Source organism: Tamandua tetradactyla, chromosome 25 (genome assembly GCF_023851605.1).
Source record: "Tamandua tetradactyla isolate mTamTet1 chromosome 25, mTamTet1.pri, whole genome shotgun sequence".
NCBI classification, from domain to species: domain Eukaryota; kingdom Metazoa; phylum Chordata; class Mammalia; order Pilosa; family Myrmecophagidae; genus Tamandua; species Tamandua tetradactyla.
This window is the reverse complement of record NC_135351.1, coordinates 39,565,858-39,585,615: the sequence shown is the minus strand read 5'-3', so window position 1 is coordinate 39,585,615 and position 19,758 is coordinate 39,565,858. Positions and strand designations below refer to the sequence as shown.

The following is a 19,758-nucleotide window of genomic DNA, read 5'->3' as shown; positions in this document are numbered from 1 at the left end:
ACTTTCAGACTGGCCCCGTTTAATCTCTCCTTCCTTTAGAGTGATATTTTTAAAAGCAAATCTGATTGTGTCACCATCCCTGCTTTAAAACCACATGGTTTGGTGGTTTAAAATTATGTTTCAAATTCTTTAACACTACTTATTTCAAATGGTGGAGCCTAATTCCTTCCCTTTGGGTGTGGTCAGAATACAGTGACCCTCTTCTAACAAACAATGTGATCAACCATCCTATGACACTTCTGAGCCTAGGTCTTAAAGAGGATAGCTTTGCTGGCCCTCTCGCTGGCATCACTTGTGCCAGGGAAGACAACTACCATGGCATAAGAAAACTCAAGCAGCACCATGAGGAAGCCACACGGGAAGGAGCTGAGGCTTCCCACCAGCAGCCAGCACCAACTGGCAATCTACGTGAGCGAGAACCCTCAGAAGTAGATCCTCAGCCCAGTCGAGGCTTCACATGATGGCATCCCTGGCTGACCCCCTGACAGGAATCTCCTGAAAACCCCAAGCCAGAGCCACCCAGCTAAGCTGTTCCTGGATTCTAACCCTCAGAAGCTGTGAGATCCCCAACAGGTGATATTGCTTTAAGCCACTTAAATTCAGTATTCTCCAGAGAAACAGAACCAACAGGAGCTATATCTATATAATCTTATACAATATGTATAACTACACACACACACACACACACACTCAATTGATTCTCATTACTTACACTGGTTAGTTTTGATAAAGTTGCTGTGAGCAATGAAGGAGCAAACATTGAGCCACTGCCCCTGTGGGAAATATAGGGTTAGGGTCCTGCCAGCCTATGAGCACAACGTTTTCATCAAATCAGCAATAAAAAAATCCTGTTTTATGTGTGTTTCTGTATAAAGATATTATATTAAAAACATTTTGGTGATTCACTAATGTTGACTTCATGGCCAACAGCACGAGAATCCGAACAAAGCTCATGTAACACACATATTTTCTCCATAAGGTATATCCCAGCCTTCGTACTAAGGAACACTAGACAGCACTTCAAAACTACCCATGGGGACCATTTTAAACAGCAAAATCAGCAAGAAAAAGCACAAAAATGTGGAAAACCCTGAAAAGGGCACATGTTTCCAGTAGGAGAGCCAAAACAAGGTGGCAGAACAGCGCCAGTTCATCCTCAGCTGTGTGCTGGATGACTCGGAATTTTCTGCTGCTCTATGCACATCCATGAATGACTGAGAAAGCACTCTTTGAACATTTATTTTGGAATCACAAATGAATTTTAGTGTGCAGGCAAATTTGCAAGTATGGTATCAGCAAATATTGAGTATTAACTTTATTAAGAGATTATTATATGTGTATATATATATACATAATATATGTGTGTGTGTGTATATATATATATATATATATATATATATATATAGAAAGAGAGAGAGAGAGAGATTTTATTTTACAAGAATTGGCTCATATGATTGTGGAGTCTGGAAAGTTTGAAATCTGTAGGACAGGCCAGCTGGGAATTTCATGTAAGAGTTAAAGTTGTGGTCTTGAATCCAAAATTTGTACAGTAGGGCCCATTAGGCTAGAAATTCAGATAGGTGTAGAAGTGTCATCTTGACATAGATTTTCCTCTTCAAGAAACCTCAGTTCTTTGCTCTCAGAGCCTTCAGTGGATTGCATGAGGCCTGCCCACATTATGGAGGGAAATCTTTACTTAAAGTTAATCACATCTATAAAGTGCCATTACAACAACATCTAGACCAGTGTTTGACCAAACAAGTGGTCATCATAGGAGCTTAGTCAAGTGGCACATCATAGCCACTAAGTTGGGGTAAGTTATTGTGCAACAGTGGAATAACTTCCCGTTGCTTATAGGAAAAAGACAGAACAATTACTGCACCTACAAGAGCCTCTCCACATGTCTCCAGTCGACTCTAGGACCACATAACCCTCCCTTCTGCTCCTGGACATGCTGTTGTCTTCCATTCTCTGAATACGCCATGCTCCTTTCTTCCACAGTGCATTCGCTCACATGATTCATTTATCCAGTCGATGCATTTCTTTCTCATCATCTGGTTACAACCTATATTTCCATTAAGCCTCAACTGCTTTGTCTCTTCCCCAACAGTGTTCATCCAGACATCCCTGACCTGGTCAAATCTCTGGCTCTGACTTGCCTCTGTACCCTGGATCTCCCCCACCCATTTAGCATTTACCTTGTGATAATTTGACACATCTTCCTTGGATTAAAAGGGACACAAAAAAGACAAATTGAAGAAACAATGACTTCAAGGGCGGAACGATGGAAGCTGTGGTTTCTCCAGGGGCTAAGAAAGTAGACCCCACCCGTATGCCCTGTGCTTGGAGGGGGCAGGTCATCTGCCCCTTTGTTCAGGAAGAGTGCTGTCATCGAATGCTTGGAGAGGGTGGAGACTTCATCCCAGGGTTCAGGAAGAGCATGACCACAGGGTAAACTCTTAGAAGAGTTGGGGCTGCTGCTTCACCAGGAACATAGCACAACACATTGATAAATAGATGTCTCTCAGAACTTGAAATATAATAGAGTTTTCCTTGCTGAGTTTCAGAATTGTTTGAGACCTGGGACCTGTAATCCCTGTTTTCCTTCCGATTTCTCCCTTCTGGTATGGCTGATGGTTCCATGTTCAGTTAAACCCTCACACAGAACACTATTCTTTGGGGACTCACTTTCTGGAGGCTCAGAATTTTCCAAACCATCAATCTCTGGTTTCTTCATGGCCAGGAGTTCAGTTATTAGCTTATCCCTTTCCTGCCCACTAGAAAGTTCTACTGGCCACCTGTAATAACGGTACCTTTACTAATGACCAGTACAGAGAGGACAGCCAAGGCAACCTGGCTGGATGAATAGTAGATGAATGAAGGCAAGATGTGCAGAGGAAGATAAATGGTACAAGGTCAGAATTGGCCAGTCAGAGAAAGCAATGCTGGCAGGCGGTGTGAGGAAGTATAAAGGCAGACTCTCATGGTACTTTCGAACTCCGCCACTTCTTCTGCCCTGCCCGTCCACTCTCCTTCAGAAGTGGCCTTCCAATTTCTCCCTGCTTCAAGTAACAATGTTCTATTCTCCCCATGTCCAACAGCCTCTGTCAGCAAAAGGTCAAATAAAAGAATTCACACAAAGGTGCTCATTATCAGCCATAAGTTCCATTGTGGCTGGAAGACCCGGGAGAGAGGTAGAGGTAGAGGAAATGAGCTGCCCAGCAGGGCCAGCACCAGCAGAGGAAGGCCGAGGAGGAGCTGGCAGTACAGGAGCAAATCTAGGGTGAGGGCAAAAGGGAGGCAGCTGGGCTGCTTCAGATGGTACTGGGCAGCGTCCTTAATCCAAAGGGCTTTGATCTAAGAAGCAGAAGAGCAACACAGTTTACCAACTATAGAGTGACACCAGGAGTGCCCACTGCAGAGCCAGGTTCTGTCTGAGGAGGTCTAAGTGAGGGGGTTGAAAGAAGGACTAAGAAATAGGAGGAGGGAAAGAAATCTCCAAGGAGCAGTCACCTCCCTGGGCACAAGATCACGGAGGGAAACAGATGATGGAGTGTGGTGGTTTGAAGCTGGATGCACCTCAGAAAAACATGTTCTTAAATCTAATCCATTCTGGGGGGTGCAAATCCATTCTAAGTAAGACCTTTTGACGAAGCAACTTCAGTGAAGTTGTGACCCAACTCAGTTAAGACAGGTCTTAATCCTATTGTTGGAGTCCTTTATAAATAGGATAGAGTCAGACATGAAGACAACACCGTGAAAGCAAGAAACTGAAATCAATGAAACCCAGAAGAGAAGGGAGAGACCAGCAGACACTGCCTTGTACCTTGTCATGTGGCTGTAGAGCCAAGGATTGGAGGCAGCCAGTCTCCAGGAAGAAGGCATCGCCTTAATGATGCCTTAATTTGGACTTTTTCCAGACCTCAAAACTATAAGCTAATAAAGCCCATTGCTTAAGCCAACCCATTTCATGGTATTTGCTGGAACAGCCAAAGAAACTAAAACATGGAAGAAGGGAGCCAAGGAGCCAGGCTTCCCTTGAAATCCAGAGGTTCACCATCTCCAGCCTTTCCTCCCTCCCTCAGTACATGTACAGCCCTTCCCAGCACCCCACGGCCAGGGCAGCCCTGGTGGTCCTGTGAAGACATCTGTCTCCCCTGGGGCTCCACTGAACAACTGGGGAGGGCCAGGTACTCACCATCTGTCAGTGGATGGAGGCTTGGACCTGGCTCAGAGGTCAAAAGATGTAAATGGCCAAGAAGGTTCAGTTGATGGGTTATCCTTTAACAGGAAAACTATATTCAAGTCAATTGAATAAATTCCAACTGTGGACTTCTAAACACAATGCAGCCAAGCAGGTGTTTGTGGGACCAGAACACTGCAGCACTAGGAACACATGTGGGCTCAGGACTGCCTACCACTTGGGCTCAGTTGGTATATTTCCAGGGGCAGCCTCCTTCTTCAGCAGCTCCATGTGCAGTCTTGCTCCAAGCTGCCATACGCTCCCCACTGAGCAGTGCAACATCAAACGGTGTTCAGTAAAAATCCCCAGCTAGAAAGCAAGGAAGTTTAAAGTATCAATTTTTTTTGAGGAATGCACATTAAATCCATTGCCAGCTTTTAATTTAGTAGATATAACACATTTATCCATTTGACAGAAATGTCAGTGGCATCTCAGGGACTAAAAGGAGTGGACCAAGGTACCATAGATCTGGGTTTTTAAATTTCAGCCTTGACTAAAAAGAGCAACACACAGTCACCTCAATTGATAGTTATTGAATGGATCATGCAAAGGAAAAATTTTAAATTCTAAATTATTAATTTGCATTGCAACAACTAATTCTGTCATTGATCCCATAACTAAAGGGAATATTCTTCTGTTCAGCAGATCCTCTAATCATGTCATCACCTAGGCCTGCAGACTGCAGAATAAGCAATGCTACACCCCAGTCACCACCACTGCTGGCCTAATGGACAAATGACTTAGCTGCATCTTTTTGACATGTTCTGTTGGAACTGAAAGCCTTCAGAAGAATTGCTGTCAGACCAGCAGGCTTTCCTTATGTACCCAACAAATACACATGCATAATCTTAATCTGCATTCTCGTGGGGGTGAACCCATGGTAAACAGGACCTCTTAAAGATGTTGTTTTCAGTCAAAGTGTGGCCAACTGAGACAAGGTGGGTCTTAATCCAGATTATTGGAGGTCTAACAAAGAGGACTCAGAGGACACAGAAGTGAGGGGTCAGAGGGAAGCTGGTAGGGAAAAGAGAGGACATGGCCATGTGATAGGAGGCAGAGATAAGCCAAGAAAAACTAAGGGTCTCCAGCAGCCAGCACCAGAATGTTGCAGACTTTGGAGAGAAAGCCTCACCTTCTTGACACCTCAATTTTGAACTTCTGCTAGCCTCAAAACCGTAAGCCAACAAATCCCTGTTGCTTAAGCCCACCCACTGTGTGGTGTTTCTAATAACAGCTCTGGAAACCAGGACACCTTCTGAATTTCCCTTTGCACCTCCACTGACGTACGGTGTGGCCGAGAGGGAATTTCCCCAGTGATAAGTAAAAGGTGAGTCCTATCAGACCTTCTTATCCTCACTGTGGGGAAAAGGTGGGGGTGGGAACTAGTTCTGGTTACTACAGCATAGGCAACCAATGAGACCTAGAGTCATCAAAAATAAGATTATAAAACCAGAATTAATTTCTGCAGTATGTTATTGAAGCGCTGCATTGAAATAAAATGCAACTACCTTAACTTGGGAGCATGTACCCCCTTTAAGCATACCTTTGGTGAGCTTTTCAACAAATGTCTGTCAACTGCAAGGAATTGAAACACAGAGAAGAAGGTGCTGTTACAGTGAGCATGAGGAATTTTGAATACCTTATTTGAATTCCTTATTTGAGTCTCCCCATGGTGGTGCCTTCCCTATGTAAGTGCTACCCATTACGTATACTTCAAGAGAAAAAATAACGTGATCTACGACACCGGGTGTGGTAAATTGAATTATATACCTTAATTTAGACGTGCCCTTAATCCTGAGCTGCGTCCCTGTGGGTGGGAACCCATTGTACACAGGACTTCTTGAAGATGCTATTTTTAGTTAAAGTGAGGCCATTATGGGAGATTTTATAAAGAGCCAGAAGCTGAAAGTCAGTGAAACCCGGAAGGAAGAAGGGAGAGGACATTGCTGTGCAATGGGAAGCAAAGACGCAGGCCAAGGAGCCTCAAGACGGCAGCAGTCAACACCAGAAAGCGGCAGTCTCTGGAGGAAGCCAGCCATCCAGCCTCCGAAACCGTGAAACAATACAGTCCCATTACTTAAGTCAGCACTTGCACGGTATTTGTCTTAGCAGCATGGCAAACAAAGGTACCAGGTCTTCTTCCAGGACTGCCAAAGTATACCTGGAAAGAATGGCCCGTCTTCAGTTTAGCCCCTCCAGTGCCTGATCTCACATAACATGGCTCGCACTGCCTGTCCCACTTATTTGACTAAAACAATTTATTCATGTCCTCTCCCCACCCGAACACTTGAAAAGATGGCTGTGTCTTTTGATCTTTGTGTCTAGAATCTAGCACAGGACCCGGCACATGCTAAGAATTCAGTAGTACTTGCTGAGTGACTGAATGTAATGGTTGAATGAATGGATGGATGGACAGACAGATGTATGGCTTCATGGAGGCTATGTAGAATAAAAACAAAGGCCGAGTCCACCAAAACCACAGATGCTGCCTTCTTTTATTGAACTTTGAAAGTTCTGACAGTGTTTCGAGAGCCAAGGTTATGTTTTGACAAAACTAATTGAGCATTGTGCAAAGCATAATTTTGGGGCCCAAATGCCTGTTTGACATCATCTCTCAAAGCAGGCCTGCATTTTGTTTTGACCAAGCCATTGACTGACAAGTTATAGTTTTCCCTTGTTTGAAAGTCTTCGCAGGCCTGTATGAATGCACTAGTCATGGAGTCTTTCTGGTTGCTGCTGCTTTATAACCTCTGACAGCAAGGCCTTGCTTCCCGGGGAGCAATGTCCTAGTGGGATTCTAAGAATCCTTCACATGTTGAGAAGGAAACAGCATTCTAAGAATCACATGAATTCTGCTAAAATGACATTGAAAATAAGTGTTTCTGTTTTTTTTTTTTTTTTTTTTTTTTTTTTTTTTTTAAAGGAAAGACAGAGAGAAGGAAGGAAGGAAGGAAGAAAGGGAAACATCTTTAAACATTTTCTTGTTTTATTGTATTCTGTTTCTCCGTTTTTGTTACATGGGCTGGGGCCGGGAATCGAACCGAGGTCCTCCGGCATAGCAGGCAAGCACTTTGCCCGCTGAGCCACCGCGGCCCGCCCCCAAGTGTTTCTGTTTTAATTGTTATAACAATCTAAAGGATAAATTTTTTAAAAATGTAAACAATAATGAGGATGCAGAGGAGCTCCACTGCCAGGGTAATGAACAGGTTTCTTTGAAGACTCACCAGGCATTTTATTAAACTGAAGGCTGATCCTCATACCATGTGACTTTACAGATTGGCCTATGAATTGAATCATTTGTTCCATTTGAGTGTCTCTGGCTTTCTGAGAATACTATTTCCAAGAACACCCAGGAGAATTCAAAATGTGCATCATCCCAGATTTGTCTCTCTTCTTTTAAACTAAAAAAGAAAAAAAAAAAGATATTAAATGACAAATTAAGACTTTTTAATTTTATCATTTAAAATAAGCTTACACAGATTGATTCATGTTTGGCAAATTCTGACTAGAGACATAAAAATATCACCTTGGACTTTAAAGACTATACAAGTAAATAGAGGACAGAATTTCACTTGCTGTTTGGCTCTCGCTTCTTTTCTTGTGCTATCTTTATAAAACCTATAAGTAGCAGCTTAGAAATGCTGGAGGAATGGCTTTTTTTTCTTTCTTTCTTTTTTTAAAAAGAAGGATTTGGCTCAAAACTGAGCTACTTGCAAATAGTAGGAACTTTACATATCCTGTATTCTCTCTTGCCCACCTCGTCAAACATGAATATGAACTTGAAGATGTAACACGAATCAGCAGTTGCTGAGCGCTTCATTGAAAATGTAGTCATCCCAAATGGAATTTCATCATTGGTGGCGGTGTCCTTTTGAAACTTTAAAATGCTGAAAAAACTGTAATGAAAGCCACATGGCTGCCCCATTCCACCACCCCCTTCAGGCAGGACAGGCCACCCCTCGGCTGGCTGCTGTCCTTCCAGTGGTGTGGCTCTGTCCTGGAGTCCAATGCTTTCCCTCTGACCCTCTGAGAACCCACCTGGGGCAGTCTTCTCAGGGATGTTTGGAAAAGGCTTCTAGGAAGGAGAAGCAAGTGTCCCCATCAAGGGAGCTACTGAAATAGTAAAAAACACCAAGTATTCTAGTGACTGCAGGAGAAAGCGGGCATCACTGCCTGCGTGTCCCTTCGGACAGAGGGGACACAGCTCGCCTTGACCCTGCTCTGCTGAAATCTCCCTCCTGTGGACCGCACATCTCAGGAATCCAAAGCACAGAATTAAGAAATTTGGATCTGCAGACTTAAAACAGAAATGCAGCTTTCTTAGCATTGGCTCTGGAAATAATGACAATATTTTTTAATTCCAACATATTTAGGGGGAAATTACGTATTTGGATTAAAAAAAAAAAAAAAGAGGGCAGGCCACGTTGACTCAGCAAGCAGAGTTCTCACCTGCCATGCCAGAGACCCAGGTTCATTTCCTGGTACCTGCCCATGCAAAAAGAAAAAAAAAAATGATAATGACATCACCCCCATCATGAAGACCTGGGATGGACTGAGATGGGGCAGATTTTCTGTGATAATTGAGCATGTGAATTTGGAAGCTTCCAAGAAAGAAAGCACCAGAGAAGCTGCAGAGGGTGGTATCTAATGCAACATGAGAGGTGACAGAAATTAGAAATCACCCAGCGGAATTTTACTTTAGAGGTGATTATATAAACCAGGGCATCATGATTCAATTCTTCCTATTCCTTGTTAATTAAACAAAATGATAATACAAAAATTGCCTGGTAGAATTCCTGCTCGTCATTGGCCCTTAATAAACGTGAATTTGCTCCTCTGGGATCAGGCAAATTTCCTTGAGACCCCTTGTTCCCAGCCCCCCTCAGTCAGCCTTTAAATGCATATGCTGCCTGTGAAGTTGTGCCCAGCCCTTCCTGCCTTCCAGCAGCGCCCGTTGCTTTCTCTTCTGTCCTAAGAGATGAAATGACCAAGAGAAAGAATCCTCTGGAAAGGGGATGTTGAATCCTGCCCAGCTCCCGCTAATTCTTTGCATAAACCTTTTTAAAGCAAGCTCTTTCTGTGATCCTTGCCCTTGGAACCCCCAAATCCAAGACCTCTGAGGGACTTTATTCCCAAGCTGAGAACACGATGCCCCAGAAGGAGAAAGTACATTCTCAAAATCGCACAGCCCAGGACAGCCTGGTTCTTATCTCAGGATTTAGAGGGGCGACTTTTGAAAGTTGACCTTCTACAGTGGTCAGAGGTGCTTCGTGAACAGGCAAGAAATTATATGTGTATCTGGAATGAGCAGGAAACACACATTGGAGGTTGCACCATAATTAAAACATACACGTTATATATATATTTTTAAGATTTCCATTGTGGTAGGCAGGAAAAAATTTCTGCTCACTCTATGTCCTTATTATAGCCTTTCTCTTGCAGACCCAGGACTTGGAATTCTAGAAGCCCAGCTACTGGGCAGGCTTGTACCTGGGCATAGGGAGGCTCCTTCCACCACTGCCCCCACCCTTTCACCTGCAATGGGGAGGACAGTTGATAAATCATACCACAATGCTCTTGTCATTTCTTGAGTTTATGTTTATCAATTGAACTGTCAGGGAGACCGCTGGCCATACAAATAGTCCTAGAATTTTCCAAGTGTTTCACACTTGCTATCTTGTCTGATACTCCTATGATGTGGGCAGGGATAGAAGTCATTCCTTTAATTTAGTGCAACGGGGACGGAGATAGAGGGAAACATGTCTCGGGGAAATAGCCTTGAGATAGATGGTCCCCCAGCTGGGCAAGGGAAGAGAGACCCCATGTCTTCTTTCCTCTTGTAATCAAGATTCCTATGAGGCGTCTATATGAGCCAAAGTGAAACAAATTAAAAATATATCTCTCGCTGTGTCAGTTATAAATCAGAATGCTTTATGAAAATAGTTGTGCTTCACCCTAAGTTTAAAGAGAGTGTATCTTGAACAAATTTGTTAATAGCATAAAGTTGAATGTACCCTAAAAACTTTTCTCAGAAATCCATCTCTCTGTATCACAGTTTAATCCTACCTTGGGATTCTACCAGGCTTGACCTGACAGCCTTTATAATCCACACTGGATGGCTGCCTTGAAGCGGGGGGCCCCCAGGCCTACCCAAGTGCCCCAGTTCCCTACCTGTCGTGGTCACTTTTCCCTTATTGGCTTGCTAGAAACAATTGAACATGCAGCTCTCATCTCCTGCCAGCCCCTGAGTTCTGCCTCCCACCGCCTCTCCCTCTCCTCTTCCCTCTACTTTTGCAGACCCCCTCCTCGCTTTCAAATCCCCAATCTAAGACAAGTTGCCCCCAGCCTCATTCTTGTCAAAAGATGAGGGAAAACTTTCTTTTTTTTAACTCCTTTAATTAGCAGCTGCAAGCTAGGTGAAGCTCCATTTTCAGTCACAAGCTGTCTCTGAAGCTTGTTACTACCAGTTACACAACATACAACTTTTAAATACCTCTGTCCAATACAAACTGTTCCAGCCAAAGAGTTCTTCTGAAGCGATTTCTAAAATAGGTGATATTTCTCGAGAACAAAACACTTTGTGCAACATTTTTTCAACAGTGATTTAAAACATTGCATGACCAGTTTATCCTTAAAAGTTCAGCTTCTTTCCTATCGGGTAGCTCAGTTAATGACAATTTCCAGTACATGGACAGTGTAAGGGTCCTTTTTTACTTCCAAAAGCCCAAAGTGCTTGTGCATTTCACATTAGAAATCCTCACAGCATCTTTTAAAGGGGAAGGAGTTAGTAAGTACATCTGTGTCGACTTGGAAAAGAGCCAGGGAGGGGTCCAACATCTATTTTTAAGCATGTTTTGGCTTTATTAAGACTTTTTAACTTATTTTCACAGAAGATTGTGTGAATATCATTTGCCCCACTCTTCTCCTAAATGAGTATTATTTGGAGCTCACTTCATTTAATTCCAAAATGCATCAGTAGTTAATTCTCTTTCCCAAGTCCCACCTGTTTGCCTTCTAGGTCCTTCTCTCTATCCCGCTAGCTTGCACTATCCAATACAGTGGCCACATGTGGCTATGAATATTTGAATTAATTACAATTAAATAAAATCAAGAATTTAGAACCTCAGTTGCAGTGCCGCACTCCCCATCTTCTCAGAAAACCCCAGTGTAGACTTAGCAACCAGAAGAGCAGGGGCCGTAGCTGGCTTTGCTGAGCAGCACAGGGCCGCAAGCACCGAGGGGATAGTTAGCACCCAACCGTACTTGTTGAATAAATCATCTGTCCAGCCAAACCCTTCCTTCTTCACAAAATGGGAAGACAGAAATGGGGCCTTAAAATAGAAGCCCTCGTTGAAAAGATAAAAAAGATGCAGGTCTAGTTAAAATGGCTCTGGACAGACCTGGGCAGGAAATTGGGCCCAGGCGAGGGCCGAATTCAGTAACAACAAAAAAGACAAAAGGACGAATGATGAGCCATGAGGTAAATTTCCATTCAACATTTAAATTTTAAAAAACTTTAGATCTGGCTGCTTTATCAAAACTGGAGGTTCAAATCACAGCTCTAACCATCTCCTAGCCAGAGGTAGAACCCAGAATCTATGGACGGGGCTAAAGTTTCTCCAGCACTCCATCATTAATCCGACACTTTCTGCAGCTCCAGATGCAAAGGGGAGAGGACAAGAAAGTGGGATGACACGAGCAGGACACCCCGTGAGACTTCTTCACTACAAGGCAGCCCCTAATGAGCAGCTGCCCTTGCTATCGGGGGTTTCCCGGCGAGCCAGAAGACTTCCCACCAGCGCGGGGCCTGTGTGGGCCCCTCGCGTGTCCAGCCCGTCTGCTGCTGTGGGGAGCCCTTCTTGGTTCTTCATGCAGGAATGTGCCTCCTGCCCAGCCCTCCTGCCTTCACCCAGATTTGCTGCTGTGGCTGGTGTGGCCTGAGGCCAAGCTGGGAAAAACCAAAATGGGGAGGCAGGGCCCTGGCTGAAGAGGCGGCAGGGGCTCTGCAAGGAAGTGTAGGGGGAGCAGGGTGGGTAGAGGGGGAACAGGGCACCTGGGGGCCGCGGAGGTAAAGGGGGTGCCACAGCAGCAGCGGTGCCGGGTAAAGGGGAGGCCTTTCCCCTTTAGTGCTGCCTGTGGATGTCTAAGACCCCACCCCCCAGCCCCCACCCCATTCTTCTTTCCCAGCACTCTGGTCAGAAACGCTTCTCAGTCCTCAAGATAAGACCAGCAACCTCCTTTGGCCTCAGGGCCGGCAGCCTGGCTCCACTGCCCTTCATGCCTGCCCTCTCCCCGCCCCCCCCGCCCCCCCCCCCCGCCCACCCCCCTTCCACAGCTAGCCGCCCCTTATGCTGCTCACTCTATCTGCAAGGCTGGTCCTTCCCTCTGGGGCTGAAGGAACTCACATCTCAGCTCTCTCCCTGCCTCGAGGAGGTTCTCCTGGAAGCCCTGGGTTGCAGAGAGCCCCCACGTGGCATTAGTTTCCCTCCCTGCACTTCCCTGAGCTGTGCCTTTACCCGCATTCATGTACTTATTTGACTAAAGACTGCTTTCCCCTCGGGAGTCCGAGACTAGGTTATAAGTGCCTGGACTCAGTCTGTGTTCGCTCCCCACCCTGTCCCTAAACCTTGGAGAGTGTGCGGTGTATAACAGGTAATCAATCAATGGGTGCTGAGTGAATGAATGAAAGAATGAATGAATGAGATGCGGTAAGGAGAGGGGCCTCAGGCTCTAGATGAATGGTTGGGGGTTGGGCAGTCTCAAGGAGTGGTGATTATTTATAGGTACCCCCAGCCGTTCCTAAAGAGGGGGGTGAGGAATTGCCTGCATTTGGCTGGAAATTAAATTGTTGTGCAACTCAGTGCATGCCATCCTTTCTCTTCCATCATCCTCCTCTCTTTTTGGATATGATTTATTCCAAGAGGCTCAGACTGCATCTTTGAGATGGGGGCTTCTGTCCCCCAGTAGAATGGACCCTTCCTCTCCCCAAAAGAGGAAAATACTTGAGAATGCTTAACTGTCCACAGGACACTCGATTTAAAACTGGCAGGGAAAAGGCAATCAAATCATCAAGTTGCCTCTTTGCTTTACTTTCACAGTTACAATTAAATAAAAGCAGATCGAGAAAATAAATGTTCCTAATTGTACAGTTTATAGGACCTTGAAGAGTTCCATGACAGGGAGCACATGTCTTCCTAAATGGGATTTACTCTTAATGGGTTAGCCTCCTGAGAACACACTCGTGTTTACGCTTGGTGGCTTCTGACCCTAAGGGGTTAAAATGGAGCTTGGGGAGACTTTGTCGTTACTCACTTTGTTGGGTCCTGCTTAAGTCAAAAAGGATTGCTTGTAAAGGCAGAAAATGTCACCGTTTCTGCACTTGCCCTGACCCCAGCATCTAAAAATACAAAATGCTGAAATTTCTAGAGCAGGTGACTTTTTTTTTAAAGCTTAAAGAGGGCTAATTGTTTAAGGTCTAAATGTAGTCCAGAGAAGAGGACAGAAATAGAGAGGTGTCTCTGCCAGTGACCCAGCTTAGATAAAACCCGGCCCAAAATTCCTGTGAAAGGCTTTTTGTCTCTGCATTTTTCCTCTAGGTTTAAAGAGAATCATTTCTTTTTCAGCATAATGGATAATAGTGTCATCCTAGCTACCTTCTGTCTACAAGTGGGGATAATTTTAGCCTGATCCTCATGGTAAGCTAACGGAGGAATTTATATTGCTCATCAACCTTTGCTAGAAGCCTGAGGCAGCTTCAGGGTCTGAGAGAAAGTATCTTCTGTTTGGAGAGACTCTCTTCTGTCTTATTTCAGGCTGCATGTTAAAGTCAAAGGAAGTCTCTAGGACCCCAGAAGAGGCTGCATCTGGTACGTTACACACCATTCCCACTAACTTCCTTACCAGTTTAACTTTTCTTTCCCCTTTGATGGTGCCCTATTTCTTATTTTAAATGTGCCTTTCAAAACACTCCATTTGGCTTCTAGTGTGAAGGAAATTGATCATTCTTCAGATGTATGTTTTTAATTGACTTCCTGGTTAGGAAATTAACTTTCAGCCCTCCCGCACTTGATCTATTCAACAGGCTATGTGATACCTTCCCAGCCAACAAGATTTAATGAATCCTAAATGCCGCTAACTTCACCTGATCAAGGCTCAGCATCGCCGCAAGGCTTTTAAAGATGCAGCCATGAAACTTACAATTGAATTCTGGCTGCAACGCATATTGATTGTCGCAGTTGTCCACAATATATATTGCTATCGTCTCACTTCTCTGCCAGTTGCAAGGCACTCTCGAAAAGTCAATCGCCTCTCTCAGAGCGGAGTTGCTTACACGTGGGCAGCCAAGAACTGGACTGGAGAAGCAGGTACTCATTTTCAGTCTCGTCACAGTTGTTTTGATTCCCATTAAAATTGAAATCTAATGTCTGGATGGAGAAGGATCAGTACTTCTGGGAACTGCTCTCTCCATTCCAGGAGGCTCTCCTCAATCTTGGGGTTGTTTGCCAAACTGCCACCTGGGCAGCCAGGCTGGAGCCCAACAGGGGACCGTGCTTGCATGTCCCACAGAAAACAACCCTGGCAGACCTCCAGCTCCCAGAATGAAGGAGCTGGAATTCTACTACCTATGGCATCCTCTTTCCTAGGAAGGATAATCCCTTGACTTTCTTTAGAAATCGCAGGAAATTTTTCTTTCTCTACTCCAAGAACTTTCCAACAACTCTACCTAAATCAATCACAGAAATAAGTGTGGGGGGGGCTGGTCTCATGTACACACACACATAGATACACGCATCGTGTGCACAAACTGCATACCCACATACACATACACACATGCATACATGCATGCACGTATTCACAAACACAGACACCCAAACCCCCACATACACACACACACATGTGCACACTCACACACATTCACACCCACATACATACACACACACACACTTACACTCACTCACACCATGCACATAGCTACTCTGACCTCACCAGAATATGTCATTTTACACGGAAACGAAGACTTTTTTTGTAAGTAGTTTTCTCGGAATGAGTTAAAGGAGCAGCCCTTTTCGTATTGCTTCCTTCATTTACTTCTCGTTCTCTTATCTACATTCTGCCCTAGCATCCATCTGTAAGACATGAAGCTTCACACGAGTTATCTGTTCTGTCTTACTTTCCTACCTTCTTTCACTATAATTTCATTGTTGTTTTCTTCTCCCACATCATGGACTCAGTGAGGTTCTTAGATAGATATTTTAAGATCTTGGAAATAAGGGGTCATTTGGAGAACAGGAACTGCAGAAAATAGAGCCTGGTCATGTTTGTAAAAAGCAAAGATGAAGCCAAGTGAAAACTGTAAGATCAGTTAGCGTATTACATCCGTAGCTCTCCTCTGACCTACTGTGATCCTTCAAACTTCTCCCCTCCCTGGTTCTCACGGAACTGACACGCTGCAGGTGCCACAGTTTAGATTTAACAAAGAAAAAAGTCCACTCTTTTCTAATTCAGTAGCAAAGACTTCACAAAAGATAGAGTTATCACGAGCTAATTACAGTCCTTTAAAATTACCTTTGTGCTTAGCAAATATGCATTTTTTCTTTGCTGGTGATGAAGAAGTTGGCAGTTTAAATAAAAAACACTATTTAAAGTAACAGAGTACAGTTATATAACCTTTTCACATAAATCACACAATAACTCTTTGTGCTTTGAAAAAAAAAAAGAAAAAAGAAAGAAAGAGCTGCCATGCTCGTTAAGAAGATTTATTTATATAATAATCTATGCAAAGGATTTTTTTTTCCCTTTTATAAATGTAGGATGTTCTTTTTTTAACCTCTGGGAGTTACAGACCTGAGGGCAGGAATACCCCCTCCCAGCCACTGCCTCGCTATGCATTATACCAAAGTCTCCAATCCAAGCTGCATTTCGGCATTGCCATGCTTCTCTGTAATTCTAAGCATACAGTTAGAAAGTCTAATAAAGGAATAGGCTGTGCTTAATGACTAAATAAAAATGCAGAGTCAAAGCCTAATCCAGTAGAAGGATTCCTTGGATCCACACCTGACGCCACAACCTGAACTTATTTCCCCTGTCTTGAAGGATTATACCCTCTTCAAGGTGGTCGTCGATGGTGGTGGTGATGTCCAAGGGTCCGTTGAAGCCCTGTCTTTTGGTTCTCCATGAAATTCTTCCTTTAGATCCTTGTTCCTCCACCTCCCTTTCTGTTCTTCCTTCTCTCACTTCCTTTAGCCTTATTCCCTGATTTAAACTTAGAAGCAGTAGTCTTTAATTACATACAATGCTCTCCCTACCATTTTTAAATATCCCCCCATATAAAATGTCCTGACGCCAAGTCAAATGTCAGATCTTATCGCTGACCAGTCAACCAGGAAGCCTTTCAGAATTGAAGAGGCAGAGCCACACTTACGTTGCTAAACTCTAAGCTTGTCTCAAACTGATTCACTTAATCTTCAGTCCACAGGGTCAGTCTGGGAAGAGCAATCCTTTCATGGAGATAAACCTAGCAGAGGCATTTCATTGGTCAAACCTATCTATGAGGAGTCCGGGCAGTGGGGGTTCTGAAGACAGGGAAACCCACAAGGACTTGCTTGTGTGTCCTTATCTTTCATGGAGATGCTGACCTAAGTTTTAAAAGCTATCTCCATGGAAAATTCTGGGCTCCACTCCAAAACCAACCAGTAGGAGGTGGCTCTCTTAATCACTGGCTGTGTTCCGTCTTTATATAAACAGGTTAAGCCAGCTGCCAGGGCCTCTGTGACCAATTTCGGCTCACATTACCCTCGGCTGGAAAGATGGACCTGAACCAAAGCCACATCATGAAAGTGGAGTGCTCTACCTCTCCCAGGTTACAGCAAAAGCCTGAAGGCCGTACATGACAACTGGTCATCGGTGTGTCCTTCACATTCCCCAAGAGCAACAACAGAAAAAAGCAAACACAGGTGTTACAGAGGCACATATGCATGGCCAGAGCAGGTAAGACTTCACTAACCTGGAACCAAAGGAACAGACTGGAAAAGAAAAGAGACTAATTCATAATTCTGATTGATACATAATTCTGGGGTTATTCGCATGTTACCAGCCCAGTGGAAAAATAATAGAAGAGGTGGTAACTCTTTGGTTATACACAGAATGGAGTGACCATTGGGATGGGAATTGATTAAACAGGAAGACATTCTTCTACCAGCTCATCCACAGGAAACTCTCAGAGTATCTGTAGGAACAAACGATAGGCACAGCTGATACAGTAAAGCCACTGCTGCCCAAGTCTCTTACCTCCCTCAGACACTCACTCCTACCCTTGACCCTGAAATTGTTCTTCAAAGTGATGAGTCGTTCCAAAGTTGCAACAGACTACATGGAAAAAAACTAAACAAATGAAACACTGAGCTAAACTTGTAGATGTTGGACATACATAGTCATGGGAGAAAAGGTGGGATCATCACATCCATTGCACAAGAAAAGAAATATGAGTAATATGAACTTGCAACTTGCTCGTGGTTTCAATGGTACAGCACAAGCATTAAACAAACAACTGTCCCATCAGTGTGGCTTCACTCTGCCTTGGAGAAGAACACTCTGCTCCACAGTAATCATTGTAATGCTAAGAATTAGGGATTCTGGACCTAGCTCCTGGAAGAAATGCTTTCCCAGAAGAAGTATTTTGACATGACATCACATTGAGTTAAAATCGCCAAATTAAGGCCACTGGTTTATAGGCCAAGCCACATTTGAATGGTTTAGAATAACTTTTTTCTCCTCTACACAGAATTGAGTGCAAACTCCACGTGTAAGCCCTTACGCTGATCTTATTTTCAAGCACACTCAGTAACTACTGCAATTCCGGTAGGATCCTTCTGTTTTTCATTTGGACAGCAAGACACTACACCCATGGGAGCTGAGCTTTTCAGGTGTTAAAGAGGATTTGTTATAAGACAATGATTATAATAGGATTTAATGTCATTGAAAGTCAAGGTACAGTAGCCATGCAATGTATCGGAGAAAGCGTTCAAACTTGCAATGAGGGTGGAGTGCCTTTTGTTAAGTAAACAACAAAAGTGAAGAGAGAAGAAAATATTCTCTGCCAGCCAGATCTACAGGGTTGGCCAATCTGATAAGCCTGCCCTGCCACAGTGGGCCCCAAACCTCCCAGCGGCCACTGGGCTGCCCTGGCCAGTGGGCCACTGACAGCTGCAGCCTTCCTCCCCATTTGAATCGTTTGAAAACAAGTTATATAATAATGGGTTTTGTCTAGGTTGATAGGCAATATCTCAGGCTGCAAGAAGGAGAGGCCCATCCCTCAGCCATTGCCTGGCTCTGTGGCTGTGAGTCTTTCATGCTTTTGCTCATATGGGTGTAAGTAAGCACAGCAGCACACACATGCACACACACACACATGCATACACACACACACATGCACACATACATACCCAGCGAGAGCCCAGTGGCTCCCCGAGCATTCCACCCTTCGTCTTTACAACACCACTTTAAACACCATCGAACCTCAGAGTGCTTTTCTACACAGTGAGGCACATGGAGCACACAGGCACATGACAACTTGGGGCAGCATAAAATAAGTAGAAGTCCCCAAGATCAGAATTTGGCAGCAGAAGACTAAGGTGAGAGAATAATCTTTGAACATGGTTCTCCTGTCTACCGCTATTGGGCATTTTTCCTTCTCCTGGACTTGCTTCCCTACCCTTCCAAGGTGGCATCCCTCCATCTTCATCATAACTACCTTCAGTAGCTGTATCTTGGTTGCTTTTCATCACACCTAGATTCCATAGTTGGGCAGGAGCAGGACCTGAAGTCTAATCGTGAACAAACAGCTAGAGAACATTCTTTCCAAATACGTTTCACCACTGTGGCATCCCATAACAGCCTTCAGAGCAGAGACACCTGAATACAGCAGGAGCAGGAACTCACTGGCCTTGCTTATCGGTGTTGATATCACTGATGTGCATAGTGCATTTCTCAGGCATGAAAATGATTCACCCAAAGGCATGCCTGGACTCGTGCACCATATCTTCTGAGATGCTCTTCCTTCACACCAAGTTTATTTCCACCTGCATTCCCAATGTCTGTTAGAAAGGTAAGCATCGCTATATTATTTTTTATATATAATGATGTTCTTCTAATTTTTGCTGCCCCAAATCATAATTGGTCATTTAAGAAGATTTGTACCAAACTTGAGGAATTTTCTTTCCTTCTTTCCATCTATTTCCATCTTTATTTTTTCAGTGACCATGCACTGCCTTTTCCCCTCTTTAGAGTTTCGCCTTTATCCCTATACTAGTCAATTCTTGAGTCACACCAGTATAAAAAGCAATCTAAAATGGGGATAAATGTAGACATTTATAGCCAGGTCAGCATTGGACAGCTGATTATTTTTATGTTTTCTTTGTATATGAACTTATTTATACATCTAAATATATTTTATTTTTATGCAAATATAGTATTTATTTGTTTATGTTGATTTTTCTTTATACAGCTGATATCTACAT

The 19,758-nt window shown here is 43.9% G+C and overlaps 1 long non-coding RNA gene across 1 annotated transcript in view; it reads left to right on the top strand.

Moving 5' to 3' along the window:
• LOC143669125 (uncharacterized) overlaps nt 1-19,327 on the top strand; it is a 40,677-nt gene extending 21,350 nt beyond the window's left edge. Inside the window, exon 3 of the long non-coding RNA XR_013168735.1 lies at nt 19,033-19,327. This is a non-coding gene — a long non-coding RNA (uncharacterized LOC143669125). The remainder of the gene's footprint in view (nt 1-19,032) is intronic.
• The last annotated feature ends 431 nt before the right edge of the window (nt 19,328-19,758 follow it).